General features: G+C 42.0%; 1 long non-coding RNA gene across 3 annotated transcripts; it reads left to right on the forward strand.

The window, feature by feature from the left end:
• Positions 1-2,824: 2,824 nt before the first annotated feature.
• On the forward strand, positions 2,825-6,838 carry LOC134436112 (uncharacterized). Of its 3 annotated transcripts, none has more exons than XR_010032157.1 (6): positions 2,825-2,845; positions 3,681-3,711; positions 3,835-3,905; positions 4,670-4,735; positions 4,879-4,947; positions 6,352-6,838. It is a non-coding gene; the product is annotated as an uncharacterized LOC134436112 (long non-coding RNA). The 3 variants fall into 3 exon arrangements; XR_010032156.1 differs by having other exon boundaries at positions 2,831-3,338; XR_010032155.1 differs by having other exon boundaries at positions 2,831-3,711.
• Positions 6,839-15,948: the final 9,110 nt, after the last annotated feature.

A 15,948-nucleotide genomic window follows, 5' to 3' on the forward strand; every position in this document is an offset into this window, starting at 1 on the left:
GAAGAGTGTGTGTGTGTGTGGTTAGAGAGCTTGTTGTGGTTGAGTCAACAACAGATAATGCAGTTCTGTGTCTGCATGTCTGTGTGTGCGAGTGTGTGTGTGTGTGTGTGTCCAGGACAGCAGGGGGAATAGAACTGGCTACCTAGTGAATGGGCCTGACACTGATGGAATTGAGGACACAAGACAGACAGACAGAAAGACAGCCAAACTAATCGAAACACACACACACACACACACACACACACACACACACACACACACACACACACACACACACACACACACACACACACACACACACACACACACACACACACACACACACACACACTTTACTACAACACTGATAAGAAACAAACAGAGCCCATCTTTACAATAACACTGACAAAGCAGGCACATTCTCCATCCTTTTTTGGAATGGTTTGGCCCCGTCAGATTCTCTCCCTTCATCAGGTGTTTAAGTCTTTCAAATCCCGACACACAACATACTTTTGCACTTTTTGTTAAGACTTAACTTTAGTGTTCACACAAATTGGCCATGTATGCAGGCTGATTACTTTCTCTATAAGTTAGAGGGAGAGAGAGGGTGACAGAGAGAGGGACAGAGACGATTCAAGCCTTGCCAGGCTACGCCCTGCTAGCGAAGCAACAACTTCGGCGTTGAAGATTATTCTCTAATTCTCTGCCTTGAGGCCACTGAAACAAGTAGGGAATAGATCACACTCAATTTCTTCCTTTTTCCTTTTCTTCATATTCATGCATCGCAGGGTCAGACAGACGTTTCGGCTACAAACGCTTTCAACAGTGTACACTACCAGATCCTTCATCAATGGTTATACTCATGAAGGCTCTTGTAGCCGAAACGTCTGAAAAGAAAAGAAAAAGGAAAAAGAAGAAATTGAGTGTGATCTATTCTGTACTTGTTTGATTACTTCAAAGACGCACCAATAATAAGGCAGAGCGCAGTGTGTGAAAGTTCACTGACACAAGATCTACAATACATCACAAATCAAAGGGTGGGTAAAGTGGAATGTATCTAATGGGAAATGTGTGTGTGTGTGTGTGTGTGTGTGTGTGTGTGTGTGTGTGTGTGTGTGTGTGTGTGTGTGTGTGTGTGTGTGTGTGTGTGTGTGTGTGTGTGTGTGTGTGTGTGTGTGTGTGTGTGTGTGTGTGTGTGTGTGTGTGTGTGTGTGTGTGTGTGTGTTTGCCAGGGACAGACATAGCTGGAGGAAAGCATCGCATGAGGGTGCAGCACAACATGAAAACGAACTTCACCATGCCACACAAGCAAAACGACAACGCCGTAAGGATCACATGGAAAAGGCTGCAGCAATACCCACCACCTCTACTTTCCTCTGCCCAAACTGCACCAAGATATGTGGATCAAGGATTGGTCTCCACAGTCACCTGAAGACCCACAAATAGAAAACCCTAGAGGACAGTCATACTCGTTTCGAGTGACCGCTGATGATGATGGTGTGTGTGTGTGTGTGTGTGCATGTGTGTGTGTACAGGAGTATCTTTGCTGCTGTGCGACAGGCAGACTTCCATCAATCAATGGCGGCCTGTTACCCATGATGCATCACTCATCTCCCACAGTCCTCTCTGCTGACGCTGCAGTTCCTCCTGCCAAGAGCCTTTGGCCAACCATCACACTCACATGCGCGCGCACGCACTCACACACGGCGGAATGGCAAAAAGTAGCTGCTCTCATGTTAGTTGAGCTTGTTGTTTAGTGTCCTATGTGTGTGTCAGTGGTGTCAGTCAAAAGTAATTGATTTAGAGCACATGTGTACAGTATGTATGTCTGTGGAGTGTAAATCTGTTTTGAAGCCGTGTGTGTGTGTGTGTGTGTGTGTGTGTGTGTGTGTGTGTGTGTGTGTGTGTGTGTGTGTGTGTGTGTGTGTGTGTGTGTGTGTGTGTGTGTGTGTGTGTGTGTGTGTGTGTGTGTGTGTGTGTGTGCAGAGACTCCCTGGTGACTCCAGTGTTGAAGGTGCTTCATAATTTAACATTGACCGCACTAGCTAGATTGACATAAAGTATGCCCAGTGTGCACGGATGTACAGTGCCCTCCATAATTATTGGCACCCCTGGTTAAGATGTGTTTTTTAGCTTCCAATTATTTTATTTTTTTTCTAAATAATATGGGACCTTAATGGAAAAAAAGAGAAAAATCCAACCTTCAATACAAGTGCATTTATTCAGTGGGGAAAAAATCCCACATAAAGAAATAATTATTTGACATCAAATAATGTGTGTCACAATTATTAGCACCCCTGGTGTTAATATTTTGTACAACCCCCTTTTGCCAACAAAACAGCACCTAATCTTCTCCTATAATGTTTCACAAGATGGGAAAAGACAGAAAGAGGGATCTTCAGCCATTCCTCTTTGCAGAATCTCTCTAAATCATCCAGAGACCTGGGTCCTCTCCTCTGTACTCTCCTCTTCAGCTCACCCCACAGGTTCTCCATACACTGAAAAAAGAGGGAATGGCGGGTCTTTGAATTAACCTATATAAAGTAAATAGATGCAAAACAATTCATTAACATTCCTTGAGTAAACATGATTTCATCAAATAAGGATAATGTGTTCTTGGAGACTGCTGAATTGGCATGTTTCTAATGCTTTGAATGAACATGATTAAGTTGTGTCTGGGGTGGCCTCCAGTCCTGAGGTGGCGCTAGTGCACCACTTTCTAAGACAAGAAGAAGCCGGAAAGTTTCAAGCCAGAGAATCGTTCGCCCACAGACCTGTGCGTTCGCCTCAGTCAGCCCGGTCCTACTCTTCAGTCTCATCTCGCTGGAATAGTGTTGTCCATGTGTGAAGATATACACGAAATTGAGTAAGTAACTGAAGTACTTTCATTTATGGTGGGCGATGTACTACTGCTCTTGTGTCTTTTGTGTGTGGAAGCTGAGCTTAGACTCTACTACATTTACCCGCGCAGTGCTCTTTGCTTAGTAACAGGTGCACTGCAAACACATGCAGTTGGCTATGCCCCATGTCATTTTAGAAAAGAATGGAAAATATGTACATTTAGGATATTCAAAGGATGTAGTAAAAACTGCAATCTACAATCTAGCTGGTTATCTTCAGTTAATAGCTATATTTGCGCGGGAGGGTCTGATCCGTTAATGGGGGAGGGGTGGTGAGGGGTATGCACAGAACTAGAACTTGATCGAACACGTTGCATGCTCACGAGAACAGAGGGCTGGCGTCGTTTCGGTGTGTTCATTTTAAGCCAAGTATTCTATTTTTAAAGTTTTCTTTTCTTATCCAACCCAGGTGTTTAATGCACACATGCACTTGTGGTCTTAACCGAAGATTAATGAAATGTAAGCTTTCCTGCACACGAAGTCAAAGAACAACCGACCTAGATAGAGTGCATATAACCTGAATTTAAACTTTGCACAGGGAATTGGATGAAACATGTGGGAATAGTATCCTATTTATTGAAGTGCATATCACTTTTTTTTTAGTTGCACTTATGGTGCAATGCAAAGCATGCACTGCCTTATCTCGTTTTACTTTGCCTATATCTTCCTCTTTTAAGTGGAGCATTGTTTACAAGTAGCCTAGTTTACAGAATGCATGCTCCTCATTCACGAATCCTGTGCTGTTTATTAAATGCTTAACCTCACCAATTCCTTCTTTCTTTCTTTCTTTCTTTCTTTAAGGACTTCTGCTGCACTGTTCGAAGTCTGTAAGGTAAGACATTCAATGCTGATTGTCTATAAGGTTTTTATATTGTTTTTATATTGTGTGTGTGTGTGGGGCTTTTCCCTAATGTTTATGATTTGTCAATCCTTTGGGCTCTTTATGCCTTTTCAGATCAGTGCTGAATTCAAAAGAATAACCACAGTTCCCCTGCAATCCAAGCAACTGTTGCTGAATTGGCTGATGTAAGTTTCTGTATTTTTTGCCTGTCTACTTGATGGTTCCTGAGCAGAAAGCCTTTTTTACTATTGAGTTACACCCATGCATGTTAAAACCCCATAGAGAGGATCATGATCTGCCTTAGTAGTCATGGTACCAGTACATTCATATGCATGTTTCTTTTGGTGGCAGTCAGCTTCCCAATGTTGATGCCATTCATAGAATCCCAAAACAAATCAGTCCCACCACCATTTTTGACCGTAAACATGGGACTATTTTCTTTATACGTCTCCCTTGGCTACTATCACACATGCTTGAAACAATATAAAGCAAATGTGTTCATCATGGTTTCATCAGAGACAAACAGACTTCAGATATGGATTGCTGGAACCATGTCCTGTGGTCTGATGACACCAACATGAACACATTTTTTCGGATGGTGTCAAGCATGTGTGATCTTAACCAAGTGAGTAGTACAAAGTAAACTGTCCCATGCTCATGGTCAAGAAGTGGTAGTGGGACAGACATGGTTTTAGGCTGGATGCATGGCGTCAATATTGGAAATCTGAATTTCTCCAACATGTACCATGACAATTGAAGCAGATCATGATACAGTCTGTGATTTTAAAGGCGCAGAGAGTGATTTTTTTAAGTAGTTTATTTCCAGAACTCATGCTGCACAGGTTACAAATGTTCTCCTTTTCTTTCTTTCTTTCTTTCTTTCTTTCTTTTTTTTCTTTCTTTCTTTCTTCTTTCTTTCTTTCTTTCTTTCTTTCTTCATTTCATTAAGTTGTACAAGATGCACCATTTCTGAGGACTTCTGGCACAGTGGCCTGCACTGTTCAAAGTTTGCAAGGTAAGACATTCAATTCGGATTGTCTTAAATGTTTTGATTTGTGAATTACAGCATTTTATCTCCTTTCTTGAATGTGTGTGTGGCTTTCTCCTAATGTTAATGATTTGATTGTTAAATCCTTTGGGCTCTTTATGTCTTTTCAGATCAGTGCTGAATTGAAAAGAATCACCACAGTCCCACTGCAATGCCCTGCACTGTTCCAAGTCCACAAGGTAAAGCATTCACTTTGGCCACAACCCTACCCAGTGCACCTTAACAACTTGACTCCTGCTTTAAATTAGCTGTTACCTGAAAGGGGGTGACTAAATATTCCAGTGGTATAAGGAGCTGCTTCTCGAATTTTTATATTTAAATTTTGTCGTACTCTGACCAGTGAATATTAGATTATTGCTTAGTACTAGAATTGGAGTTATCTGAGACAAGATGATCTGATCTGAGAAGTTTGATGACTACCTCCCTGGTGTTCCCACGCTCAGTGTGGAGTGTGACACTAGTTAGTTTGTATGCATTGTGCTATGCTCAACATGACATTGAGAGGCTTCAGTTGAAAGTGAGCAAGCTATCCCACGGTTTCCTTATTCCAATACACTTACTACACAATGCATGTGCAGCTAAACAAAAAGAAATATTAATATCTTCTATGTAGAAACAAAATGAACACTACTATGAAGTGTATAATATCTCAGAGCACTTTGTTGACACATGTTTTTCTCTCTGATGGGTGGGGTGGGGGGGGTAGAAATCAGAGTCCACAGAGTGCACCAGCTGTGTTACGCTTTTCATTATATTGCCCATTGTATGTCTGCCTAGAATATTGCATGTTTTATTTTTAATCACTTAAGTTATCAGGGAAACGTATTGAGATGGGGAAAACTGTAATAACTTCTTATTTCAGCCCCATGACAGATAAGCCCTGCATGCCATATTACTGCACGCATGCACAAACGCCAGAGAGGTTCTCAATTCATCTCAGATCAGAGAATATCAGAGAGCAGAGAAATGCAGTAGACTTTTCCTTCAAAGTCTCCTCGCAAGGAACAGTATATATCGTACCTGTATATGCATAATGAAACTTGTTCTCTTAATTGAGACGAACTGATCCTTACATCTCTGTGCTCTGAAACACCTTAAATAGAGGATTGGCATCACTGATTGTCTACTACAAGCCCCTTGTAGGTCCCAGCCAAGGACACAGTAGACCTGGGGTGTTGTTCCATATGAGAGTGAACTTTTTTCATTGGCCTGGGCCCACTGGTATTCCTGTGACACACCAAGGTTCATGTCAAAGTCTTGTCATGCTATGCAATGATCTTGCAGGCCATATAAAATTACTTCATGGGTCACAATTGGCCCTGGGTTTGAGTTTGACATCCCTGCAGAATGAAGGCAACTACACAGCTTTGGCTCTGGTATTTGACAACCTCAGGCCAATTCACACCAGCGTTAAATCATCATCCAGGTCCCACATCAGAATTACAACTGAGAATCTTGACAGTGGAACAGAGGACATGCTTTGGACTTTGCACTAACCTACTGCCCAGCTTAATGTTGATTTATTTGTTAATTCAAATGGCTTGGTTAATTTGTGTTTATTTACTTTTGTCTGTGTTGAATAGGTCATGGATGAAGTTGCCGTAGACGAAGCAATTGAAGACATCACTATTGGAATCTGCTCTGACAGAAGATTGGGCATCCCACCCAAAGGACATTGTCAGTTTTAGTGTATGTCTGTCACACACGTGACACCCAATCGGAAAGGACTCTTTTTTTTCAGCAACTAAAAAACAGCAGTTATTTTTGTTTCTTTAAGTGAAATGTACCTTTTTTCTAGAGATCAATTTGCTTGTATGCACTTCCAGCTCCTTGCTGGTTTAAGAATAGTACTTGAGTGTGCATATGTTTTGTACATACTGTGTTGATTTTGACCCAAACTAAAGACAAACAAAATACCAAGACTAGACTTAAATAAGACTGGGTAATAACACAAATGTGGTCCACAAAGAGGACAACCAAATGAATGGTGGACTGCCAGATGCACGCGCACATGCATACAGTATACGCGCATGAACGCACACACGCACACCTACAAGTGTGGACTAATGCACTTAGTAATAAACACTAAGTAATAAACGAAAATGTGTTAGTATGACCAAAGTTCAGTAAGTTTACTAAAAATCTGTATTTCTAGAAATTCAAAATGACAGCCAGTGGAGAAGATTCCTCTCTTTCCTCCTCCCCCTTTCATGTATGGAAAGAGCAATTTCCCCAGTCATAACGACAACTTAAAGTTTGGTGGTGGTAAATATTCATGAAAAATGCAACATTTGTGCATGGGCAGCATGAAATCTCAAAATAAACTACTGAAAATAATACACAGTGCACCTTTAAAGCGAATTGGACTTTCTTTTTGTTCACAGACTCTGCTCGTTGTATTTCCTGCTCGTTGATTGGTCTAAGAGTAGCAGTTATTTGTGACTGTCCTTATGTTTTGTATATCTGTGTGCATTTTACATGCGTACAGTGAAAGTCAATACATTTAATCACAGAATTCTTACTCCTTTTTTTGTTTTTGTTTGCACATGCCTGTACATCAAATTGTGATCTGCAATGCATTTGTATAGCCTAGACCTAATATTTTTACCATATTTTTTATTTTTTATTTATTTATTTATTTTTTGGGGGGGAGGGGTGGATTGAGACTAAAGAATCATGTTACTGAAATGTAGCTGTATGCATGATTCCATCACCTTCAATAAACATGAAAAAAATACTTTCAAACTATGTCAAAGTTTTGTGTTCTTCCAACATATTTTCTGGTTAATGGAATACCAATTAATTGTTTAGGATTAAGGTGATTTCATCACCTCTGATTTAGGTGAAAAAAACATTTTGTGACAATTTAAAAAAATCACATTGTTCCAACACATTTTTATGAGGCTGGAACATGAATAAGTTGTGTTAGGTTGAGGTGATCCAATCACCTCCGTTTAAGGTGATAAAATCACTTAAACCTTACACAATAAATATAGGGGAAGAAATCATGTTGACCTTACACAATTGGATTGTGTGGGACCGATGTACACATTAAAATCATGTAGATCCAACGAATATTTTCTTTCAGTGTAGGGTTGAGGTCAGGGGACTGAGATGGCCATGGGAGGAGCTTGATTTTGTGTCTGGTTAACCATTTCTGTGTAGATTTGGCCATATGTTTAGGGTCATTGTCTTGCTGAAAGACCCAGTGACGACCCAGCTTCAGCTTTCGGGCAGAGGGCAACAGATTTTGATTTAAAATGTCCTGGTATTTCAAAGCATTCATGATGCCATGCACCCTAACAAGGTTCCCAGGGCCTTTGGAAGCGAAACAGCCCCACAGCATCACTGACCCACCCCCATACTTCACAGTGGGTATGAGGTGCTTTTCAGCATGCGCATCTTTCGTGGTACGCCAGACCCACTTAGAGTGTTTGTTGCCAAAAAGCTCAATCTTGGTCTCATCTGACCAAAGCACACGGTCCCAGTTGAAGCCCCAATACCGCTTGGCGAACTCCAGACGCTTGCGTTTATGATTGTGAGTGAGGAAAGGTTTTCTCCGTGCATGCCTCCCAAACAGCTTGTTGGCGTGTAGACAGCGCCTGATGGTTGATTTGGAGACTTTGTGACCCCAGGATGCTACCATTTGTTGTAATTCTGTAACAGTGAGCTTTGGAGATCTTTTGATTTCTCTTACCATCCTCCTCACTGTGCGTGGTGGCAAAATAAACTTGGGTCCTCGTCCAGGCTTGTTTACCACTGTTCCAGTTGTTTTGAACTTCTTAATTATTCCTCTAACAGTGGATATGGGCAGCTGCAGTTGAGTGGCAATCTTCTTGTAGCCTCTGCCTGACCTGTGAAGGTCGACGCACATCTGCCTCACTTGTATGCTGTGTTCCTTTGTCTTTCCCATGTTTAAGCGTGGATAAGAGAAATGGCCTCGGTGTCACGTCATATTTAGACCCCAGGGAAACAGGAAGTGATGAATTACTAATTAAATGTTCCTACATACTCTGGTAAACTTTGTAAACTACTGTAGAAATGACAGAAATGCTTCAATTATATTTATTTCCTGGGAATTGTTAAGGGTGCCAATAATTGTGGAACAGGTGATTTAATGAAAAATAATTATTTTTTAGTCAGGGATTTTTTTTATTTTCTTACAATTCATTTGAGTTGAAGGCTACATTTTCCTACAATTTTCAGTGTGACAGTATTCTTCTGCAATAAACACTGAATTTATTTTAAGGCTTTTAACACATCTCAACCAGGGGTGCCAATAATTATGGAGGGCACTGTATTTGTGTGTGGGTGAATAGGTTGTGTGGAGGTGTCTTGAGTGTGTGTGAGTGACAGACCCAGGCCTGCAGCAAGGACAGCTTAACAAGGACGTTTCTCCAGTCTGGCACTGTGATAGAGGAAATTAAATTTTATTGCACAGTCTCTTTCTCTCCCTCTGTCAGCTGAACATAGTAAGTGACAGGGGCGTCGGCAGGCCTATTTTACAGGAGCACGTGCCAATATTGATTTGCTGTGACCCGGTATGAGTTTCACGAAAGAAAAAGAAAAAACCGTTGCTACCTTTTAGTTTAAGAATTTAGCTTAAGTTTGGCACACGGAGTAATCTACAGAATGCGCGCATGCACTATTGCGATAATATTATTAATTTACAAGCTTTTTTAAATAAATAACAGCAAAAAAGATCACTTGGTGCCCTGTACAGCATTAGGTCAGCCGACGCCCCTGTGTACATATGGAATGCGGCATGAAGGAAAGGCTTTACAGATCAATAGCAGAACAAAGAGGCATAGATGCTGCTTCAGCTTTCCATTTAAAACAAAACTGCCGCATGTCACCAGCACAGTCACACTAACAAACACTTAAAATGAATTTCCACAGATATTCTCAACACTTGTTGAGAGAGAGAGAGAGAGAGAGGGAGAGAGAGGGATATGAAATTAATTTCCTGACCCTGTCCTCAATGCTGCCTGAGCAAAGTGTGCGTGTGTGTGTTTATTAGTCTGGCTGCCTTTCTGTCTGTCAGGCCCATTCACTAGGTAGCCACTTCTATTACCCTTGCTGTCCTGGACACACACACACACTCTCGCACACACACACGCACACACACACACACACACACACACACACACACACACACACACACACACACACACACACACACACACACACACACTCTCTCTCTCTCTCTCTCTCTCTCTCTCGCACACACACACGCACACACAGACATCTACGCAACACTGAAGCAGTGTGTGTGTGTGTGTGTGTGTGTGTGTGTGTGTGCTTCAGTGTTGCGTAGATGTGAGTGAGTGAGTGAGTGTGTGTGTGTGTGTGTGTGTGTGTGTGTGTGTGTGTGTGTGTGTGTGTGTGTGTGTGTGTGTGTGTGTGTGTGTGTGTGTGTGTGTGTGTGTGAGAGAGAGTGAGTGCAATTGCCAAATCAAATCCACAGTTTTAAGGTGGGAGGTCCTGTGACACAAATGTTTTTTTTTGGATCAGTGTTAATGTCACACCTGTCGGAACGAAAATGGTGATCTCTTTCGCTTTCTCAGCAAGGAAACAGTTCAACAAAGAAAATGTCACTACAAAAATAAGTCAAGAAAGACTTGTTTTAGAGACTTGTTTTAGTGTGTGTGTGTGTGTGTGTGTGTGTGTGTGTGTGTGTGTGTGTGTGTGTGTGTGTGTGTGTGTGTGTGTGTGTGTGTGTTACTTTTCCAGCAGAACCAAACTGAGCCTTAAACACACACATGAACCCACAGGGCAAAGAGAGAGAGATGTTTTGTATGGTAGGTCATCAGTGATTTTCTAACAAATAGCCTACCTGTTGCAAAGGCCACAAAATGTGAATCAATAAAACAAAGATTGCTGCCATAATGTTGGATCTCATGCCCTGTGCCAGTGTGTGCACTTGCCTACCTACCTGTGTGTGTATGTGTGTGTGTGTGTTAAATGTGAGATTTCATTGAGCTTTGTGTGTTATACAAGTAATTGAAGAAAATGGCTCGGATAGTGAAACTGAGGAAACCTACAACTGAGAATGATGCAAGATGGTTGATCAGTCCTGCTGAGTTACATTTCATAGAACAGTGAATTTTATCCTTTTTCTCTTAAAGGTGCACCGTGAATTTTTTTGTACAGTTGTTTATTTCCTGAATTCATGCTGCCCATTCAAAAATGTTACCTATTTGATGAATACTTACCACCTCCACCAAGTTGAAAGTATTCATTATGACTGGGTAAATTGCACTTCATACATGACCCACCATTTTGAATTTCCAGAAATACACATTCTTAGCTGCAAAACGTACTGTACTTTGGTTATACTAAATATTGTTTCATAAAATATTCATGAAAAGATCACATTTGGTAATAGGTAGCACAGTTTCAATGAGCTGCATAGTTGCAGTACCCATTCTGGCCACATTCTACACAGTGCACCTTTAAAGCCCCCCAAAATAAGCCCCGCCCAAACCCAAACTTCTAATACATGTATATATGCACTAAAAATGATGGAAGTGATTTATTACAATGACTCTTGCTCGAGACATTAATCAATAACTTAATGACTTTACATGGGGAAAGAATTATGTTTTAATTTGGTTTTGGCCTAATCATAATGTTTGCAAGCACAATTTGGTCACAACCTCAACGCAGACAAAATTCTGCGGACCTGCTGTAATCTCTGGTGCTCCTGGTTAAGAACTACTGCCATGTTTACCTCCCAAGAATTATTGCTGGAACAATAGAGCTTGATCCAAATTTCCGCCTGCAGTATCAAGATGAGTACTTTGATGGCGATTTTGTTAATTTCACCTCTGATGTTCCAGAAAAGGGAACCTTAATATGACAGTGTCGGACCTACAATGGCGCAACGGTAGGGCACTCGTCTGCTACGCGGCTGACCCATTTTCGATTCCAGCCTGGGTTCTTTGCCAACCCCTCCCTGTCTCTCTCTCCCCAGTTGCTTACTGTCACTCCTTCACTGTCATATATATTTTTTTAATGACGTTGCAGGCAGCGTAAAACACACCGTGACATCTACAGACTAAAGCTGGGCTTACACTGTGCGACTTTTGCCCCGATTTTGCCCCGATTTGGCACTCGCACGACTTTTTGAGAGTCGGGCCGATTTCTTGCTCAATCGCAGGTCAATCGTGAGTCTCGCATCGTGCAGTGTACATGGGGTAACGACAAGCGATTTCGCCTCACGATCGTGCAATCGCAGGGTCGCAAGAAAATCAAAACGGTTTGAAATTCTGGTTGTGGCTCTTGCGTAAATAGCACAGTTAAAGCAGTGCTAAGAGCAGATTTGACACTTCACATGCACAAATTAATAGGGCTGTGTGATTCACTGTTGAGTTCGACCTCATCTCCACCTCAGGTGCGCATGTTCCCTCCTCTGCAGACCAGGGAAACATGCCTGTTGCGTCGTACGGTGGAAGCATTTAGCTCGCATCCGACTGTCGGCTCGTGTAGTGTGAGGACGTGAGTCGTGAGTTGTGAGCTTTTAAACAGTGAAATTCCATCGTGCAGTGTGAGCAGAAGCTTAAGACCCATTTCAATTATTTTTTCCCTTCTCCACTACATTTAATTTTGGACTATGTCACATCTCTGAAAATCACGTGATACTGATCCCGCTGTATTTTGGTTTGGGATCAGGGTTAATCTGAAGGCCCTCCAGACCCTTCTGTGAGCTCACAAAGCTGAGCGGAAATTCAGGTGGGTCTGACGAGAGTCTGGCTACTTCAACCCATCTCTCTTTTTTCTTTCACTCATGTCTAGTGGTCTTGTATACCGTACAGACCTTCCACCTCTGACTGATTTTTCCACCTCTGATGTTCTTTCTTCTCCATCAGCTTGCTCTCGATCTTGTTTTCTCTACCCTCTGTCCTCTAACTCAATCCCCCGTCATCTTTCTCCACATATACGTACTCTCTCTTCCTCTATTCTTCTCTCTCTCTCTTTCTCTCTCTCCTCTGTGTCTAGTTCCTTCTCTCCATAGAAAGAAGAGCAATACATAATTTAAACTGAATCATATAACAACAATTCAACCTCCCATTGAGTTTATATTTCTGCCTTGTCTCTGTGTGTGTGTGTGTGTGTGCGTGTGTGTGTGCACGGCAATGAGAAATTCACTGAGTTTATATTCTTCCTTCTGCATGGCGACCTGTCACTATGAGTGCAGCCACTGACTCCAACTGAATAAAAAACTGTCGCAGACACGCACAAGCACCCGTACACACACCCACACATGTACACACTTTGAGAGTGAATGACAGATGGTGAGTCAAAAAAGTTAAAATTATTTTTGACATCTGCAGTTCAAATTTATTTATCATCATTGGTCTACGTGTGGCGCAGGTGGAGCTGAGTAGAGTGACTGAAGCACACACACGCACACGCACACGCACACACACACACACTGCTCAAAGAGGATCAATGCACATTGACAGCCACACACTGATACCCAGCCTATGTAGAGACTGAAACAGACACATATTACACAGACACTGCGGTGCACACTTGATATCCAGCAAAGAGACACAGTAGCAGACTGCTGCCCGGTTCTGAAATCCATATTCCTTCCCATCTGCGCAGTGTGATCCGATAATAGAAAAGAGTTCTGACAGTCACGGTCCGCTGTGTTACCAGTGAGAACCATTAGGTACATTTGGTGCCCTACTCTGTAATCGATAACACATTCACTCAAAAGTACCACACACACACACACACACACACACACACACACACACACACACACACACACACACACACACACACACACACACACACACACACACACACACACACACACACACACACACACACACACACACTAATAGGCCTTTAGAAAAGAATAATTAGTGCTTCAGTTTTACACCAAGTGGTTGTGAAAAAAGAAGGTACATTTCATAATTCCATAAGACCACATGATCATATCATTCCATCTATAATACTCCCTCTTCTGCAAATTCCAGTAATAGCGTGTTCTGTCTACTGTCATTTCATTGACCTAGCCAATTCTACAGCGACGTCAGAAGAGAAGGACCTCAGACTAATGAAGCCCACACAAAATGCGTCATTCTTTTCTCTTCTGATGTCATGACCTTGTGTCTGTCAAACCACTTTAATTAACTCTGATGCCATCCATATTGGCACTCTTCACACCCACTGGTGCGTGTGTGCGTGCATGCAAGTTTGTGAGAGTGATGTGGGCCATATTGCCATTGCACCCATATTCAATCCAAATGTCAATCAATATCAGCAGTATCACACACACACACACACACACACACACACACACAGTCTTACACCTTACATTACCTTATGCCCACACAATTGCACGCGCACACACACAGTGCTGATATTGATTGACATTTGGATTGAATATGGGCCTTGGAAGAAATTCTGTATTTGATTCTTGACTCTAACACCTCTTGTGCAGAAAGCCTGCTCCTCTTTAAACTTCTTCACCCCACAATTTCACTTCAAACCTCTTCCTCCACGATCTGAAGTCAAACTCTGACATCTGGACATCATCTCTGTATCGATCCCCCTTAAATATCGAGGCTTCCATTTTGATTTGCCTTTTTCATTTCTATATCACACTTTTTCCCTCTTTTGTTCTGTCCCACTGCCTTTTCTCTCTGTCTGTATCTCTTTCCCTTCTGTATATGACTCACTATTTCAATCAATCATGAATCCATCAACTTTCCTTTTTTATTCTGCTTCTCTCTCACCTGCATTTCTTTTACTTTCTGCACGGTTGTGTTTCACCTTTCCAATCCATCTCTGTCTAGCCCCTGTGCCCTCTTCCTCTCTAACATTTCTAAATCTATCTCCACCCAGCCACAATCCTTTATTTCTTCTATTTTTCCCCTCGTGGCCATCTGTATATCAATGTTGACTCACTCCCTTTTACTTCTCCTCCTCTCTTATCCATTCGGCCCACCTCTTTCCTTCCCTTTCCTCTAAAACTCTTTCTCAATCTAAAATTGAAATTGAAAACTTTCATTGATATATTGACATGGCCATCTATTGTTATTCAGTTTCAATAAAATACGAACTTGTGCAACAGCAATTGTTTTTTTGGCAATTAATTAACCCACATTAATACAGTATATTAGAAAATGTAACTCATGAAGTAAACGCATGTCGATAAAGGTATGAACTTAGCACAGCACTATGGCTCTCTGTAATGTCATGGCAATGTTGTTATGACGTAGTTAAGCATTTTCAGCAAGTGAATAGGGTCGCCGGCGATCCCTGCTGCAGTAAGAGGCTACGTTAACAGGCCCCTCTGGTCTCTCTATTGCTTTCTCTTGCAGTTTCTCTCTGTCTTTTTCCTCCTTTCTGTGAGGTTTATGCATCTATCTTTTAATCTGCCAGGCCTGACGGATTTAAACTCCACATCCTCTCCCCTCGGCCTTGTCTCTCTCCTCCCCCTATTCACTGTTTTTTTCCCCTTGTTCTCTCTCTCTCTCCTCCCCCACACTCCTCATTCCCTATTCTTTACCCTCCACACAGGCCTGACTCTGTCCACACTTTCCCTTTTCCCCATTTCTCTCCCAACTTTTTCTCATTTGCCCAATCTGTCCCCACCTGGCATCATCTTCCCCTATATCCTCTCTGCATTATGTACTTGCCTTCTTCATGCTCCTCTCACCATTTTCTCCATTCTCTTCTCGTTACCCTCCACATCCTCCGCATTCTTCCCCATTTTGTCCATTTTCTCTACTTTCCCCCATCCTCTCTCCTTTCCCTGCTACAGTACTTCTTCCTCTCACGATGTCTTCCTTTTGCTTTTTTCATCTTTTATTTCATCTCTCACGGTTTATGAGCTCTGTGCAAAGTTTTAATGGTCTTTTTTCCCCCTTATATTTTCATTTCTCTCTCTCTCTCTCTCTCTCTCTCTCTCTCTCTCTCTCTCTCTCTCTCTCTCTCTCATCTTGCTCATACATGTTAGCATTGTAAGCATACCCCTGGGTATGCAAACAATGAGCAAGATGTACATGTTAGCCATTCCCTGGGTAACACCCCAGCCCTGTTACTCATAGGGCGTATGCCTACTGTACTATATGCTGATTTGCTTGGATGTTGTAGCCATTTCTACCACAGGCTCCCTCTCCGGAATCAAACCCTTATGTCCACTGTACTGTTTGCCA

Source organism: Engraulis encrasicolus, chromosome 20, assembly GCF_034702125.1.
Source record: "Engraulis encrasicolus isolate BLACKSEA-1 chromosome 20, IST_EnEncr_1.0, whole genome shotgun sequence".
Taxonomy (NCBI): Eukaryota; Metazoa; Chordata; class Actinopteri; order Clupeiformes; family Engraulidae; genus Engraulis; species Engraulis encrasicolus.